The sequence below is a fragment of the Elgaria multicarinata genome, chromosome 1 (assembly GCF_023053635.1).
Source record: "Elgaria multicarinata webbii isolate HBS135686 ecotype San Diego chromosome 1, rElgMul1.1.pri, whole genome shotgun sequence".
Taxonomy (NCBI): domain Eukaryota; kingdom Metazoa; phylum Chordata; class Lepidosauria; order Squamata; family Anguidae; genus Elgaria; species Elgaria multicarinata.
Window position 1 is genome coordinate 88,480,255 of NC_086171.1, and position 17,288 is coordinate 88,497,542.

Consider the following 17,288-nt stretch of genomic DNA (forward strand, 5'->3'; position numbering starts at 1 on the left):
ACAGCAAGCACTACAGGAGAGGTGTAAAGACATTTGGACATACAAACGCACAGGTGTAAGTTTGCAAGCTTTCATACGCTATGAAACGAAGTGGGATAATTCCAGGGAAAATGTGTAGGTGTGATGGTGCTTCAATGCTAACTCTGGTTGTCCACATCACTATGCTATTGCGCATACACAAATAATTGGTCAGAATTTTGTGATGCTTTTGGTGCACAATCAATTTACTTCCAATTTTTACCTTGTATTTGGCAAAGATCTTTGGACAGCATTATAGAGATATAGGATTATACTTCTATAATGTGGGGCTACCTATATGGCACCAGGTTGCTGCCGCATTAAACAAAACCTGCACTTTCTCTGCTGAGGGGTGGTGGCGGCTAATCCTGACACAGAAGGCGAGAGTGGAGTTTCCAGCGGCCATGCAGCTCGCCAGCCTGCCCTCTGCCCAGGCTTTTGGTGACCAATCAGGGGTTGCCTTCCACTCAGGAACACCTCTGCATTGACTGTGGAGCAAGGGATGTTTTCTCCTCACTCCAGCCTAAAAAGTTGGAGTAAGTCCCTGACTTTTAAAATGTGGAACGTCACAGGAAAGTGCCTCGGTGGCTTCGAGATTGCTGCTGCATCGTACAACCGAAGCAGTGCCACCACGCACCCACCACAGGGCTTTCGGAGTGTATAGACAGCCCCCAGGTCCTCCATTTACCACTGTACTAAAATGGCAGTCAGTGCCCCCTCCCAGGGCTGGCGCTGCCATAGAGGCAGCTCAGGCAGGAGCCTAGAGCGCCAAAGTAAGGGGGGCACCGAACGGCGCACCCGGAAGCTGCTCTCCCACAGCGGCTCTGGGAGAGCGGCTTCCGGGCACGCCATTCCGAAGCTGCCCCCCAACCCCAGTGTCCTGGCTTCGAAGCCAGGAGCGGCTTCTGGCCGGGCGCTGGCTTCGAAGCCGGGACGCTGGGGCGGGGGGCAGCTTTGGAATGGCGTGCCCAGAAGCCGCTCACCTGCCTAGGGTGCAAAATAGTCTGGCACCGGCCCTGCCCCCTCCATCATTTTAAATGCATACATTATGGCATTATAGTGGTATGATACCCTTTCATTCAATTCGTATTTTGCTATTTATTTTTTAATATAGCTGGCACAGTGTTTTAGTGCTACCTAAAATATTGATTTAAAAAGGTGATAAAGATTATGCCCACTGCAAAGGATATTGTGATTGTGTGGTAAGGTGAGATGGACTTAGAGGTCTGATGAGTCATTACACAACTCTTACACACACAAAAAGTCAGAATAAGTGGTGCTAAGGACACCCTCAGAAAATGCACGATATGTCCAAGTAGTGTGGAAAGTCAGCTGCAATTCTGCTTGTAGCTTTACCAGCAGGGGGGAAAAAGATTATAATTAGCACTAGGAAGCACCCCACGTCTAATTGTTCTTCTCAGAAGTAATGTCCAGATGGAGACTGTACAGAGATCCTGAAGCAGCAGCACACATCTGTAAAACAGAAGAAGAAAAGAACGAGAAGCGGGTGGGGGTGGAGAGCGAACCTTTCTCCAGCCAGTGGAAAGTAAACTATGCCAAGAGCATATTGAAAAGCTGTCTCCAGCCAGGGCTGGCCAGTTTAACAACTCAGTTCCCTGTTCTGATTGCACACTGGGTCCTTTGACGCAACAGAAAACTGCTTCCCCCCCAAATCCCCCCTCCCTCACTTCCTCTTAAACCTGCCTGGACAATTTGAAGCTTGTGGATTCTTCCTTTCAGCCTCCCATCAGAGGCAAGTTTATGTCAGGATATCCTTCTTGACCAGATCATTCCATGGAAGTGAACACAAGGCTCTCATTGCAAACCTGGGCTGAGCTCCTGACCTGACCGGTGCCCTTTGACAGTCAAGTGCTGCTTTAGCAAGTAACATGGTTTGCAAGCCAGTGGCAAATGCTCCGGCATTAGAACCGGTCAGAAGTCGCCTTTAGTGTGCATTTAAAAAAAAAAAAGCTTTCAGTGATCGCCAGCCAGTGTCTTTTGCAAGATAATAAATTATCCTCGTTTTGAAAGCGTCTGGAACAAAGCTACATCTTGTGCCTCATGGAAAACAGCACGGCCCAGAACGGATGAGTGCATGCGTGATACTTGCTTACAACTTTGTAAGTACCAAAGAATTTTAGGATAGTCAATATCTGAAGATGTATACTTTGGAATTCTTTGTATGTCTAGTTATTTCCTTGTAGCTTCTCTGTGTGCATGTGTGCACTCATACGTGTTTTTAATAAGACTTTACTTCATAAGGAGTATGGCAGACGACATTTATATAAAATGACTTGCTTTAAGGATTCCTTAAGTTGATAAAGGCATCGTTATACTTTTTAACAGAAAAGTAGACTAAAATATAGGGTTATATCCAATCTTAGTGGAACTTAAGTCCCATTCAGTTCAATAGGTGTACTCTGAATAGTACTAACACTGGATACAACCCATATTACATTCTCCAAGCTATAATAGAGGAAACATCCTTGTTCCCTTCTCCCATATTAGAAAGTAAACCTTGAAAAGAAAGGATGCACTCTTTTTACAACTGGGCTGCATTTACCATGTTGTGAGTTGTCATTTTTACAATCCAGTTAAGTCAATGGAATAATTTTTTAAAATCCTGCAATTCTACTTAAGACACAGCAATATCCTATACATCAGCCTTCCTCAACCTGGGGCGCTCCAGATGTGTTGGACTGCACCTCCCAGAATGCCCGAGCTGGCTGGGGCATTCTGGGAGTTGTAGTCCAACACATCTGGAGCGCCCCAGGTTGAGGAAGGCTGCTATACATGCTTACTGGAAGTCTTACTGTGTTAAACAATGAGTGAGTTTAAGACTGGCAGCCCTGACCCAAGATCTTTTGCCACCTGAGGCAGGGGAGAACACACACACTGCCACCACGTCGCACCACCTTCTCCTTGCTGCTACCACCATGTCGGCTCTTCTGCCTGCAGGGCTCTTGCAAAACGGAGCCGAACTCTCACATGAGCTCCACATCTGCTTTTTCTGCCCATGCAGCAATCCATAGAGCCAATGTGGAGGTGACAAAGGTGAAGGTGTGTGATGAAGGGAACAGCGGGCTGGTCAGCCACTGTCTCACAGCAGCAAATATCACGGCAGGAAGGAAACTTGCAGAGTTCTGCAGAGCACCTGCTGGAGGCGCTGAAACCTCTAGGCAAGTGGGCCCTAAAGATTGCTGATTAAAACTCAAGATATTTGTTGATTGCCGCAGTAAAACGATGTGATTTTGAAAATCTAGCGCAACGTTAAGCATGCTCCACCCACTTGAAGTCAACTCTCCTTTTTCTGGTTCCTTCTACAGCATGGGAATGGTGAAGGATTTTGTGTATGGGCTGGCAAAGCTGTCAGAGAAAATGTGCAGGTATTACATTATACTTCTGAGAATTTATTCTGCTCCTTTATTCTGCTCCTCTCTAAATTCAGTGTGTGTCCTTACTGCATCCTTGGGTGTGTCTCTGCCCTGGTTAGCACATGGCAAGGATTCCCTTCTTGTTTCATTTGCTGGTTATTTGCTTGTCCCTCATTTAAATTTATGGCCTTTCCTGATACTTCTGTTGTTTTCCTTCAGTGTCTTCTGTTACACCTCTGTATTCATCCACTGTCCACGTGTACCTTATATGATCGTGGCTTATGTTGAATTACAGTTGACTTATGCCATAATCTGGCCTATCTTGTTAGACATTGGACTTTCACTGTGTCCCCTGTCATTAGGCTTCAAAGATTTCTTGCTTATCTTTGAACTCTCTTCAGCTGGTTACGTTTGTGGTAGACTTGAGTTTAGGCCTTGGGGATGGAATGTTCCAGTGATCCAAAGGTGCTAGATATGGGTCTGCCCCTGCTACTTTTGCTTTTCTCAAAAGTTTCTTAGCTGTTTTTACTACGGAATCTACTTTGCCATTATCTTGAGAATACCCAGGTAATGAAATGTTGTGCTCAAAATCTTAGTCCTTGCTGAATTTCTGAAATTCTGCTGCAACAAACTGAGGCCCATTATCTGAACACACAGGCCGTAGCTAGACCTAAGGTTTATCCCAGGATTGTCCTGGGGTCAAACCTGTTCATCTAAGTGCCACACAGGGCATCCAGCGCTCAGGCAGGGATGAACCCGGGATGATCCTGGGATAAACCTTAGGTCTAGCTACGGCTATAGTATCTGCTATTCCATATCATGCAAAGTGTTATTGTTCTGGCAGAGATATCTGATAAGTAGCCTATCTCCCAAAAATTTGAAAAGCAGTCTATAATTATGTCTTCCTTGTCTGCCCAGCTAAACAATTGCACTCCTACTTTTGCCCAAGGTCTCTCTGGAATATTATGCTGTAATAGAGGCTATGCAACCCAAAGAACATGGGTGCTGGTAACAATGGTGGTCCTTGAGGGGTGGAAATTGATAGATTTAGGAGGAAAGAAAAATACATAGAGCTTTTCTACCTGAGGCTGTTAATCTAGCTTTGGTTTCGTCGCATAATTGAGATCTGATCACTATACGAAGAGCATTTCCTTTCTTTCTTTTCCATTACAGATCTTTTCTACACAAGACATTTATTGTATACTTGCCATTCCTTACTCACAGTTATTTACAGATTCTTTAGACGACATTATGATCCTCCAGTTTTGCTTCTGTTTTAAAGTGCATTTTTGTGGGTATTTTTATAGTGGAGGAAAAGGAGTGTTGTTTGAGAAAGCAAAAGAAAACATTTTTCCTATTTGTGTAATTGTGCTATTTTGCTATAGCAGACTGTAATCTAGACGTTACGTAGCAGAAAAGAAGGAAAGGAAAAGCTTTTTGTGTAGAGCTCGGATCTCAGTTCTACAACAAAACCAAAACTAGATACAGCAGATTAACAGCCTCAATGCAAATCATAGATAATGGGCCAGCCAATGTTATTCTATAAGCACCCAAAATAAAGGCCTTCTGGAAGGGGACACTAAATGGAGGCCCCACTGCTGTTAGGGACTCTGGAGCCACCACAATTTGGTTTTAAAATAGAATTTGCCTTGGAGCATGAGATTCTCCCATAATTCTTACTGAGATTTAAATTTGGAGATTAAAATTGATTGGACAAATTCACAGAGGCTCAGTCTTCTAGTCCTGATGGCTATATGCTTCCTCTGGCATTGGAGGAAGCCATGGTGGTTAAGCATTTTGAGTTAAACATTATGGTTTAGTACAGTGGTTCCCAAAGTGGGCGGTACCACCCCCTTGGGGGGCGGTGGGATTGCATAGGTGGGTGTTAAGAGGCAAGGGGGCAGCAGGGGGCGCTAAGAGGCAAAGGGGCAGCAGGGGGGCGCTCGAGGTGGTCTTTTCCGAGAAGCGCCTCTCCAGAAGGTCTTAAAACCTTGGGACATTTTTATGGGAAAAGGTAGTTTGGTCCCAAGCCATATAGGGAAAGAATCCACACATGTATTAATACCATTTAAGAAGAGTCCTTTTAACAATGATTTGAAACGTTTCAAAAGCACCAAAACGCTAATGAAGAGACATACCCTGCTTGGTGTGCCCCGCCACGCTGGCTGCAAAACAGATGACTGAATGTGGTGATTTAAGACTCATGTTAAGTGACTTTAAACCAGACATTGGGAAACTGGTATCACTTCATCAAGCCCATCCATCACATTTAGAATTTACAAAATAGTGAGGTACTCTTCCGCCCAGAGAGCTTCGGCTATGGGGCAGTATATAAATGCAATAAATCAAATCAAATTAAATCTACCCTAGTTACTAAATGTGGTATCTAATATACTTGCTAAATAACTATGAGACTTTGAAAAGATGATATCACTGGATCAAGTTCATCAATTACGTTTAATAGAACTAAAAAAGATTAATTGGATTTTGAATAAATATTCAATTGATTGTTACTGTTTTGAATTTTATTAAAAACCGCTATTCTGAATAATGATTTTTATAGGGTAGGGTAGGGGGCACTGGGCATGAGTTTGTGGAACCAAGGGGGTGGTGATCTGAAAAAGTTTGGGAACCACTGGTTTAGTATGTTACGTGAACAAGGACTTATCGTGTTGTGTGAACCATTCTAACCATGGTGGTTACATAGTCAAGGTTTAAACACGTTCACTAACCGTTTGCTACAAAAAGGTTGGTGGCCTAACCATGACGTAGGATGTTGTCTGAACATGCCCTGTGAACAGAATGGTGGACTAGATGGAGTTTTGGTTTGATCCAGCATGTTTATTCTTATGTTCTTAGAAAGGTTATGCTGAGCTAGAGACCTTTAATAACCACTTCTCAATGCTCTAGGCTCTGAGTTAGATCACCATCACCCCTGGACTCCAAGCCAATAACTCACACATAGGTCACGGGCCCTTGCAAGGCATAAAAATGGGTGTAGGGAGCTAACAGCTTGTGCTGCATTATGTGTGGACCTTGGCTTTGTACTCAGTGGCGACTTTACAAGGAGGTAAAGCTTTTTCTCTGGCTATACAAGGCAAACAGATATTTCTGGGTGAATGAAGCAATTAACAGGTAAGTGCCACTGAAAATGTGGGATAGGCACCAACACAGTGGAGAGAGGAATCATACTAGGAAAGAATCACAAAGACCAATATCAGAAGTCAGTCGGAGCCCCAGTTATCCTTAGGCCATTGCTAGACGAGGGTTTAGCCCGGGCTGATACCCGGGCTCACCCCTGTGCATCCAGATGATGCACAGGGGATCCCGGGTTCAGCCCGGGCTAAACCCTCCCTTGACCCGGGATAACCGGATCCACTTGTGGCCCGGTTTTTCCGCAGGCCCGGGCTGAGCTCAGGGCTGTGGAAGGTCTAGTCGGTTCTGCTGCTTTTCCCAGCTACGCGGCTTACTCACAAGTAGCTGGGAGAAGTTTCGCTATGCCCATTGGGCTGGGGTGGTGGCAAAATCACAGGGGGAGATGGGGGCCGGGGGGAAAGAGTGGACCCGGAGAGATGAGGGGGAAGAGCAGAGCCAGGGTGGGGAGATCACAGATGGGGGGGTGGAGGGGGCCTCGGACATGGCGGGTGGGTGATCGGGCAGGGGGCGGGCGATCGGGCAGGGGGCGCATCAGACATGGCGGATGGGGGGAAGAAGAAAGGGGCCAGGGCAAGGAGATTGGGGATGTGGGGGAAGAAGAACGGGGCCAGGGCGAGGAGATCGGGGATGGGGGGGAAGAAGAACAGGGCCAGGGCGAGGAGATCGGGGATGGGAGGAGGAGAAAAAAGGGGCCAGGGCGAGGTGATCGGGGATGGGGGGGAAGAAGAATAGGGCCAGGGCAAGGAGATCGGGGATGGGAGGGAAGAAGAATAGGGCCAGGGCGAGGAGATCAGGGATGGGGGGGAAGAAGAATAGGGCCAGGGCGAGGAGATCGGGGATGGGGGGAAGAAGAATAGGGCCAGGGCGAGGAGATCAGGGACGGGGGGGAAGAAGAATAGGGCCAGGGCGAGGAGATCGGGGACGGGGGGGGGGGAGAACGGGGCCAGGGCAAGGAGATTGGGGATGGGAGGGGGGAAAAGAAAGGGGCCAGGACGAGGAGTTCGGTGATGGGGGGGAAGAAGAATGGGGCCAGGGTGAGGAGATCGGTGATGGGGGGGGAAGAAGAATGGGGCCAGGGTGAGGAGATCGGTGATGGGGGGGAAGAAGAATGGGGCCAGGGTGAGGAGATCGGGGATGGGGGGGAAGAAGAATGGGGCCAGGGTGAGGAGATCGGGGATGGGGGGGAAGAAGAATGGGGCCAGGGTGAGGAGATCGGGGACGGGGGGGGAGAAGAACGGGGCCAGGGCGAGGAGATCGGGGGCAGGAAGATTTTTTTAAAAAAATAAAAACCCACTTACGTTTCCTGGCTCCTGTGCTGCTGCTGCCACTTTAAAACAAACAAAAAAATGGCAGCCGCGACGGATCTCCTCCAGAGCTCATCGCGGCTCACGTCTGCACAAGGGTGAGATCACGCGTTAAGTCATAACGCGAATTCTCCCCTCCTCTCCCCTGGATTTTTGACCTGCTCTATCAAGGCCCTTAGAGATGAGATCTACATGCATGAGGATTGCTTCAGGAAGGGACCAGCTTTCCCACCAACACCCTTGATTAACCGATTCAAAGGTACCCTGATGGGTTTGTCAGCTGGGTGGTGACATGGCAATCAGGCAGCAGTCACTTGCATGTTTCCATAGTTACAGTGAGCCACTAAATAATAATCTAATAAGTGAGATGAAGCACAAACACGCTGCGGCTCCTGCCTCACTGCATCCATCCAGAACCTTATTGGTATCCCTGGCAGCTTTCCATGCTGCTGCGTCTGGAACCAAAATGGATTCTTGAGCTTGCAAGGTGTCACTCAGGGAACACTCTGCGACGTAACAGACCCTTACACTAGGCCCGCTGCATAAACCCTTCTCCTGCCAAGCACCAACACCTGAAAACCTGAGGGAGGGTTGAATAAAACCTTTCCCCTGGCTATGAGGGAAACAGGTTATATATAGGATCTCTCAAAATATACTATGGGAATACTCTGGTGTGGGTGTTTAATAACTGTAAGGCACATAAATAATGCCAAGCTGACATGTGGTATTTGGTAGCTAACAAAATATTTATTTATTTATTTATTTATTTATTTATTACACTTATATACCGCTCCCATAGCCAGGGCTCTCTGGGCAGTTTACAGAAATTCTAAAATTAAAATAAAAACAAGTATACAAAATTTTAAATTCTAAAACACAGAACAAACACACATAAAGCATTAAAAACTGTTAAAAAAAACTAAACATGTGGGTGTGCCACCATATGCCTGGGCAAAGAGGAAAGTCTTAACTTGGCACCGGAAAGATAGCAGCATTGGTGCCAGGCGAGCCTCGTCAAGGAGATCGTTCCATAGTTTGGGGGCCACCACCGAAAAGGCCCTATCCCTCATTGCCACACTCCGAGACTCTCTCGGAGTAGGCACCTGGAGGAGGACCTTAGATGTTGAACGTAGTGACCGGGTATATTCACATCAGGAGAGGTGTTCCGTCAGGTATTGTGGTCCCAAGCCGTGTAAGGCTTTATAGGTCAAAACCAGCACCTTGAATTGGGCTTGGAAACATACAGGCAGCCAGTGCAAGCGGACCAGAGCAGGTGTTATATGGTGGAACCTTCTGGTTCCCAAAATCAATCTGACCACTGCATACAACTTAACAATAAATTTATTGTTATTTAAAAGCTTTAAATCAAAATATAATACTTTCAAACCTGCCTGATCTAGAGTGATCCATATGAAAAGGAGGACAGGGCTCCTGTATGTTTAACAGTTGCAAAGAAAAGGGAATTTCAGCAGGTGTCATTTGTATATATGGAGAACCTGGGGCGGATCCGCACGTCGGCCCCAGAGCGCATTTATGCGACCCCAGGGCACCCCGAAAACGATAGTCTGCACTTGCCTGTAAAAAGAAACGAGGAAGAGACGACGACGATGACGCCGCCGACGCCACCCAGCTTCCTGCTCCCTGCTTTTTCCGCTCTCCACCCAGCTCTCCGTCCCTGGAGAGCGGAAAAAGCTCTCTACCCCGCCTTCTTCAAAAAGAGCTCTCCGAGCCGGCCAGGGAGCAGGAAGCTGGGCGGTGGCGGCTCTTCCTCGTTTCTTTTTACAGGCAAGTACAGACTATCGTTTTTGGGGTGCCCTGGGGTCGCATAAATGCGCTCTGGGGCCGATGTGCGGATGTATGGAGAACCTGGTGAAATTCCCTCTTCATCACAACAGTTAAAGCTGCAGGAGCTATACTAGGGTGACCGGATTTAAAAGAGGGCAGGGCACCTGCAGCTTTAACTGTTGTAATGAAGAGGGAATTTCACCAGGTTCTCCATATATACAAATGACACCTGCTGAAATTCCCTTTTCAATACAACTGTTAAAGATACAGGAGCCCTGTCCTCCTTTTCATATGGTTCACCCAACCTGATCTAAACTCTCCACACACCAACCACCTCACTCTCTTCACACCAATCCTAAGTCCCTAGAATCCAAACTCTTCTTACTCTCCTCACACGCACTCAAACTCACATACCCAAACTCATACACATGCTACTTCACAAACTCCCAACACTCTCCTTATATACTCCCCCCCACCTATTACATCATAAACCACACCCACTCAGTTCTAACTTTCCATACTTACCAGACATACTAATCTAGACATATACAAGATACTCAATTGTGGGGTAATGCCACACACTCCTATGCATGTTTAGATAGAAAATGCTGGGAGTTGTTGGGCACTTTTCTGCCTAAACATGCATAGGACTGCTTAGCGCACAATACATATGTCCAGAGAGCCAGCACATCTGAGGACATCTGTAACGATAAAGGCAGGCAATTCCAGAGCAAACATTATGTGGAAGCAACTATGGAGGGTACATTTTATATATAAAGCGCTTAGGTATGTTACCATTTTGCCACGCCCACTTCGCCTTCAGGAATTCTAGAATGGCTTCAGCTGATACAGGTTGCTAAGCAACAGTAACAACGTGTAACGACAGCTGATACAGGTTGCTAAGCCCCTCACCCGACTCCTCCGGTCTTTCCAAGGTAATCCTACCCCCCGTTCTGTCTCTTCGCTCCCCCCCCCCACGAAGGGGGCAGCGCCACGGTCTGGAGCATGAGCGAGGCATGGCCGGGGCCCTTGGTGGCTGGGTGGGAGGCCGCTCACCTGCTGCGAATGAATAAATAAATAAAATGCGATGATATTTAATTAATAAACTTTAAGATATGCTACAACGGCGTATGATATGCCGGGTACAGCTAGTATTTTATATATTCTCTTTATATAAATCTTTATTTTTATTATTATTTTTTTAAAAATAGCAAATGTGTTAGTATAATAGACAACTTTGCTCATGATGTACGTCAGAAGCAAGGGCTGATAGTTAGGAGCAGCTTTATATTCCCCACACTTTCCCAGTGTGGAGAAACGGTGCAATCCAGAAGCCAGGGTGGACCCACATGCAGGTGCTCTTGGGGGCTCGCAAGCACTTGGGCGTGGGTCCATCCCAGCACCAGGCGGATCCGCCTGGGTCCGTGAGGGCCAGATGCAGGGGCGTTTGCTGCCCTTGCGGACCCAGGCAGACTTTTGCAACTTTCCTAGCAATAAGGCATTGCTGCATGTTTAGCATCCAGGTTTTCCACTCAGTGTAAAAGGGACTGTCTAGGCTATGTGTATCCCATGGGAATACTCCTCATTGGTTTCTCCAGGCCCCCGACTTGACGACAGCGGGTCTGCGCCGCGGGCTGCGGGCTCCCAAATTGGTGCTCCTTCCTGGCATCTGCATGGGAAGGAGCGCCAATGCAGAGTTGCTGCTGCCGGCAGACCAAGCACCAGGGAGGGGGGAGGAATAGAGCAACTGGCTCTCCTCCCTCTGACCTCGCTCTGGCAGCCCCATTCCTCCACCCCCATTTTTTAAAAAATCTGTAGATGCGTACCTTCTCATCTACAGATTTTTAAAAAATGGAGGGGAGAGGAACGGGGCAGCCAGAGGGAGGTCAGAGGGAGGAGAGCCGGCTGCCCTGTTCCCCCCCCCTCTCCAGTGATCAGCCCAGCAGCAGTGGCGACCTCCCGGCTACCCCACTCCTCTTCTCCCACCCCCATTTTTTAAATTATTTATTTACAGTGCGGAGCCCGAGTTAGATCTCTTGGTCTGCCTCTTTCCCTGTCCAGCCCAGCCGATGGCGCCATCGGCTCCACAACCAAAAAAGTCGGGGTAAATGCCCTAATTTTTTAAAGTGGAGTTTCTTGGATTTGTCCCCGGATGGCTTCGCAATGGCAGCTGCGTCATGTAGATGACCTGCCGCCACTCCAAATCCACCCCGGGGCAAACCCTCTATCAAGACAAGCCCCAGTACTGTGTTCCATGTTTTACAGCAGTGGTTCCCAAAGTGGGCGGTACTGCCCCCTTGGGGGCGGTGGGATTGCATAGGGGGCGTTAAGAAGCAAGGGGACAGCAGGGGGGGCGCTAAGAGCCAAAGGGGCAGCAGGGGGGCGCTCGAGGTGGTCTTTTCCGTACCAGGAGTTTTGGTTACAGAAGGAAATTTCTGATTGCTATCCTGCACTATGGAGAGTGGTTCAGAAGCTCCTGGTTGCATTTCCAACATCATATTTGGTGGAATGTGGTTTTAGTGGGGTCTACCTACTTCTCTCCAAGCAAAGAAATCGACTCCAGATTACTAAACGTGGTGATTTAAGACTCACGTTAAGTGACTTTAATCCAGACATTGGGAAACCGGTATCACTTCATCAAGCCCATCCATCACATTAAGAATAGTGAGGTACTCTACCCTAGTTACTAAATGAGGTATGTAATATTCTTGCTAAATGACTATCAGACTTTGAAAAGATGATATCACTGGATCAAGTTCAACAATTATGTTTAATTGAATAAACTAAAAAATGTAATTGGATTTTGAATAAATATTCAATTGATTGTTACTGTTTTTAATTTTATTGTTATTATCTTCCTTAGTGGGTTGTTGAAAACCACTATTCTGAACAATGATTTTTATAGTGTAGGGTAGGGGGCACTGGGCATGAGTTTGTGGAACCAAGGGGGCGCTTACCTAAAAAAGTTTGGGAACCGCTGTTTTACAGCGTAAGCCGTGAAAACTCTGCCATGTAAAAGTGTCTGTTATAGTCAGGATAAGAAACAGTTTCCAATCTTATCTTGTTCCTGTTACTGCAAGGTCATGACTTGTTTTAGAGATTGCATCTGTTCCTAAGGGCAGCCATGAACATTTAACCAGAATATGACTTGAAAAGATATATCTTGACCAAATTGGCTTCAGCAATTAGATGCTTATTAAATTGGTATTTCTTTCCCTATTCCCTGTTTTTGTATGACCTAGTTTGAGTAAGAGTCCTGGAGAACTTGAAAGCTTGCACACTTTTCTGGAATTTGGGTTGGTCCGAAGGTGTTGCCCAATGATGGATTTTTGTATTTGCTTGTCATGGAGCCCAGCCATCAATGCAAAGAAAGGATACTGGACTAATTTTTTCCAGAGGACACCACTGCTATTCATGTTATTTAGCTTCCCATAAATCTTCTAGCATCCAGATCACTGGAATCTGGCATCAAAAAGGCATTTGATGTTTGTACATATGCCAGGAAACATTATGAAATAATAACATAGTGTTCACTAGTGGGTTGCCAAGTCTCCTAAAGGTCAGATCCTGAGGTAAAGTGGAGCCTGCTTGTAAAAGTGGCAGCGGGGAATGCGGGGAGAGCAGAGACAGTAACCTGGGCTTCTGGGTCAGCTTTAACCAACGTGGCAGGCAAGGGGTCATCTCCCCACCCCCACCCCAGGACTACATCAGCTGTCGTTCAGGCATGCTTTGAAGTCCTCAGTAATCTGCTGGCATCGCTACTGTGAGGCTTCCTGTTTTGCTTCAAGACTGTCTCTGACCTGCTGTCCAAGCATCTGCCTTTGCCGCTCCATTTGCTGCTGAAACATCAACTTCACTTGCTCCAGGACTGTTGCACAGGTACTCCCTCCACTCTAGCTCAGGCACACCAACTTGCAAATCATAGAATCATAGAATAGCAGAGTTGGAAGGGGCCTACAAGGCCATCGAGTCCAATCCCCTGCTCAATGCAGGAATCCACCCTAAAGCATCCCTGACAGATGGTTGTCCAGCTGCCTCTTGAACACCTCTAGTGTGGGAGAGCCCATTACTTCCCCAGGTAACTGGTCCCATTGTCGTACTGCTCTAACAGTCAGGAAGTTTTTCCTGATGTCCAGCCAGAATCTGGCTTCCTTTAACTTGAGCCCGTTATTCCGTGTCCTGCACTCTGGGAGAATCGAGAAGAGATCCTGGCCCTCCTCTGTGTGACAACCTTTTAAGTATTTGAAGAGTGCTATCATGTCTCCCCTCAATCTTCTCTTCTCCAGGCTAAACATGCTAAACATGCCCAAATCCTGTCCCCCAAAACACAACCCTGCTTCTAAATCCAGATTACTGCCCTTGCACTCCAGATTCTCCAAGTAACAAGAACCCCAAGGGTTGCAAGTGCGTACCCAGGGTTTGACTTTCCTTGGAGTAAGCTACTGAAGGGTTATACTGTTGTTGTGATATATAGTTTATTTACACAGATATACATGTTAAAATGGGGATTCATTGCAATAATGCTCCAACCAGTACTGCTTTCTCAATAGAAGGGGAGGGAAGGTTTACACCTAAAGATGCTTCCAGAGGTCCAGCCCAACTCTGTCTCTGTTTATCTGCTCACGTTTACACAGGGCTTTCCTAGACCTACCTGATAATCCGTGTGGGAGGAGGGGCCAGCCCATGCTACAAGTAGCACAGGCTGTTGCCCCAGTCTACATGTCAGACACGACGGGCTGCAGGAAGGACCCATTGCGTCCGCCATTTTTTATTTTTAAAGGGCCGGGTGCACTGGAGCGCACCATCGAGCGGTGTTTTTTTTTTTTTTTAAAGGGTTCCCCGCTCCCCACCGGCTCTGATTCCCCCCCTGGCCGCGATTCCCCCCATCTCTGGTTCCCTCCCTCAATCTCCCCCTGATCTCTCCCCCTGCCCCGATGGGCCCAGCACCCCATCCGCCGCTTTTCCCGGCTACTCACGAGTAATTGTGGTAGCTGGGAAAAGCGGCGGACCGGTCTACACACCCACGTTCTTGGGCTCAGCCCGAGACTGTGGGAAATACCAGGCTACAAGCGGTGCTGGTTATCCTGGGCCAAGGGAGGGTTATCCCTGCCTGAGCCCAGGATCCCCTGTGCGTCATCTGGATGCACCAGGCTAACCCATCATCTAGCAACGGCCACAGACTGTTAAGGGAAGGGGAAGAATAGAATCCCATTCATCCTTTTGCTTAACAATAGTTCGACAGGTCTGACCAACTTTAATAAGTTAACCCTTTTCTTGAGACAATAACCAAATTACAAGTTTGGAGGTGACATCAAGAAGATCATCCAGACCAACCCTTTGATTCTGACACCCTTCCTGAGATTTGGCTCTTTACCCTAGGCTCCCCAAGACTGCAGCTGCAAACACCCTGAAACTTCAGATCAGACCTTGAGACCTGGCAACTCTAATACACAAAAAGGCTGTACTAGGCCATTCTAGTGTGGTGCAGAATGTTTTAGAAATGGCCTTTTAGCTGCCAAGTTCCCATACCAAATATATTTACTTTCTCCTTTGGCAGCCTGCCTTATCCCAAAGGCCTCAAGCACATAGCAATATTTATCAGGACAAAGAGAGAGGTATATTTTGAAGATGCCTAGTTTCTCAAAAGAAAGTGCCTTAGAATTTAAAATGGTAAAATAATAATAATAAATAATAATAATAATAATAATTAATAATAATAGATTTTAAATTTGAGGAAAATTTGAAGACTGAGTGGCAGAATTTATTTTATTTTTTAACACTCTGTTGGAGTTTAAGCCATGAAGTTGACTGTTGTCTACGAAAACTCTTACAGCAATAAAATTATTAGTCTTTAAGATGCCACAAGAGTCTGTTGTTTTCGTCTGATATTACTTTTAGACATTCATAAGAACATAACATAAGAACATAAGAAGTGCCCTGATGCTGGATCAGACCAAGGGTCCCTCTAGTCCAGCACTCTGTTCACACAGTGGCCAGTCAGCCATCGGCCAGGGACCAACAAGGCAGGACATGGTGCAGCAGCACACTCCCACCCATGTTCCCCAGCAGCTGGCACACACAGGCTTACTGCCTCGAATACTGGAGACAGCACACTCATTCATGTCTAGCAAGATAACCACATCCAACAAGGCAGCCATCTTGCCTTCATCCTATACATGTAGATGTTGCAAAGTGAGGCCAAGCACTTTACAAATATACTGCATTTTGCAATTTGTATATCATCTATCTCTATGCACACCATTTCCTGTATTTCATCTCTTTATCACAATCTAGTATGCCCAACAAATGGATCCTGGGTTAGGGTTGGGGGTGGGGCAGTAGTTACAAAGAAGAAGAGATGAGGCAGAAACAAATAAAATGCAATATAGGAAAGAGGAATTTGGGAACAAAGCCTGCCTTCATTCCATATAAGGCTGCCAAGGGTCCATACTTGTCCTCCTTCTACCCCATATTAAAAATGACAAACACTTTGCAAGTTGTCCTATAAATCTACCATTAGGGCAAGTGCTAATTAACAATACATAGTACAATAGACAAATCTGTTTTACTTTTTATAACTTTTGTATTTTTGCAAGCAAAAGTTTGCTCTGTCCTCTTTTCTGCATCAGTTAGTAAAAGTTTTTTTAAGATAAGCATGCAACTATATAGGCATTTCTGTATGTAATTTCCACTAGTATATGCATTTTACAAGCTATTTCTCTATGTGACTTTTATGCTATTTTCAATAATACATGCAGTTTTGTATGCAGTTTTCTAATATATGCATTTTTGCAAGCAATTTAACACATGACTTTTATGCTAGTCTATAATATATGCATTGTGTATGCAATTTCCCCAAATTTATGCATTTTTACAAACTCTCAAGTGTATGATTTTCCTGCTATTTTAATATATGCATTTTTGTATGCATTCCCCAATATATGCATTTTTGCAAGCAATGTTCCCTAGTATATTATTTTCCCTGATGCATTTTTGTATGCAATTTCCTCCCAAGTACACATTTTAATGAATTTATTTAATTATTTAGTATCAGAGAACCACATTGCAAAATGAATGTGTGAATTAGGTTGGTTCATATTAAAATGCAAACAGATTTCTCTCCCATCCCTAATATACAGTACAATCTTAAAGACCTGAAATCAAATTCTGTTGTTGTTGCTTTTTTCAATGAAAGAAATATACAATGAAAACCACTCTTTACATAAAGCCACCTCCCCTCCAAAAAAAAAACCCCACCACAATAAAAAAAACACAATTTTTTTTGCAAGCTTCTCATTGGTTTCCCACCTGCAATAAGCATTGTAGCAGAATCAGACCATCAAAATGCTTCCAGTCTCAGAACAATTTTGTTTTATGCAACAGACAATGAAGCCTTGATAAAGTTACAGCCCAATCTCCTTAATGGAAACTGAATTAAATTAGCAGCCCAAGTGTACTGGAAAAGTCTTCAGTTGTGATCTCATGTCTGGGAAAGGAAACTTGATACATTATGCTGAATGTAAATCTAGCGTGCAGGGTTCATGCAAGCTCAATGAAAAAGTCATTTCATTCAGAAAGCACAATATGAAATGCTATAAGAAAAACAGGGGAAGGGGAGGGGTGTTAATCCTGGATGTTACCTAGATCAGCA

The 17,288-nt window shown here is 45.9% G+C and overlaps 1 protein-coding gene across 1 annotated transcript in view; it reads right to left on the reverse strand.

Annotated features, from left to right (window-relative positions):
- USO1 (USO1 vesicle transport factor) overlaps nt 1–17,288 on the reverse strand; it is a 306,934-nt gene that overhangs the window by 153,763 nt on the left and 135,883 nt on the right. The window lies entirely within an intron of this gene.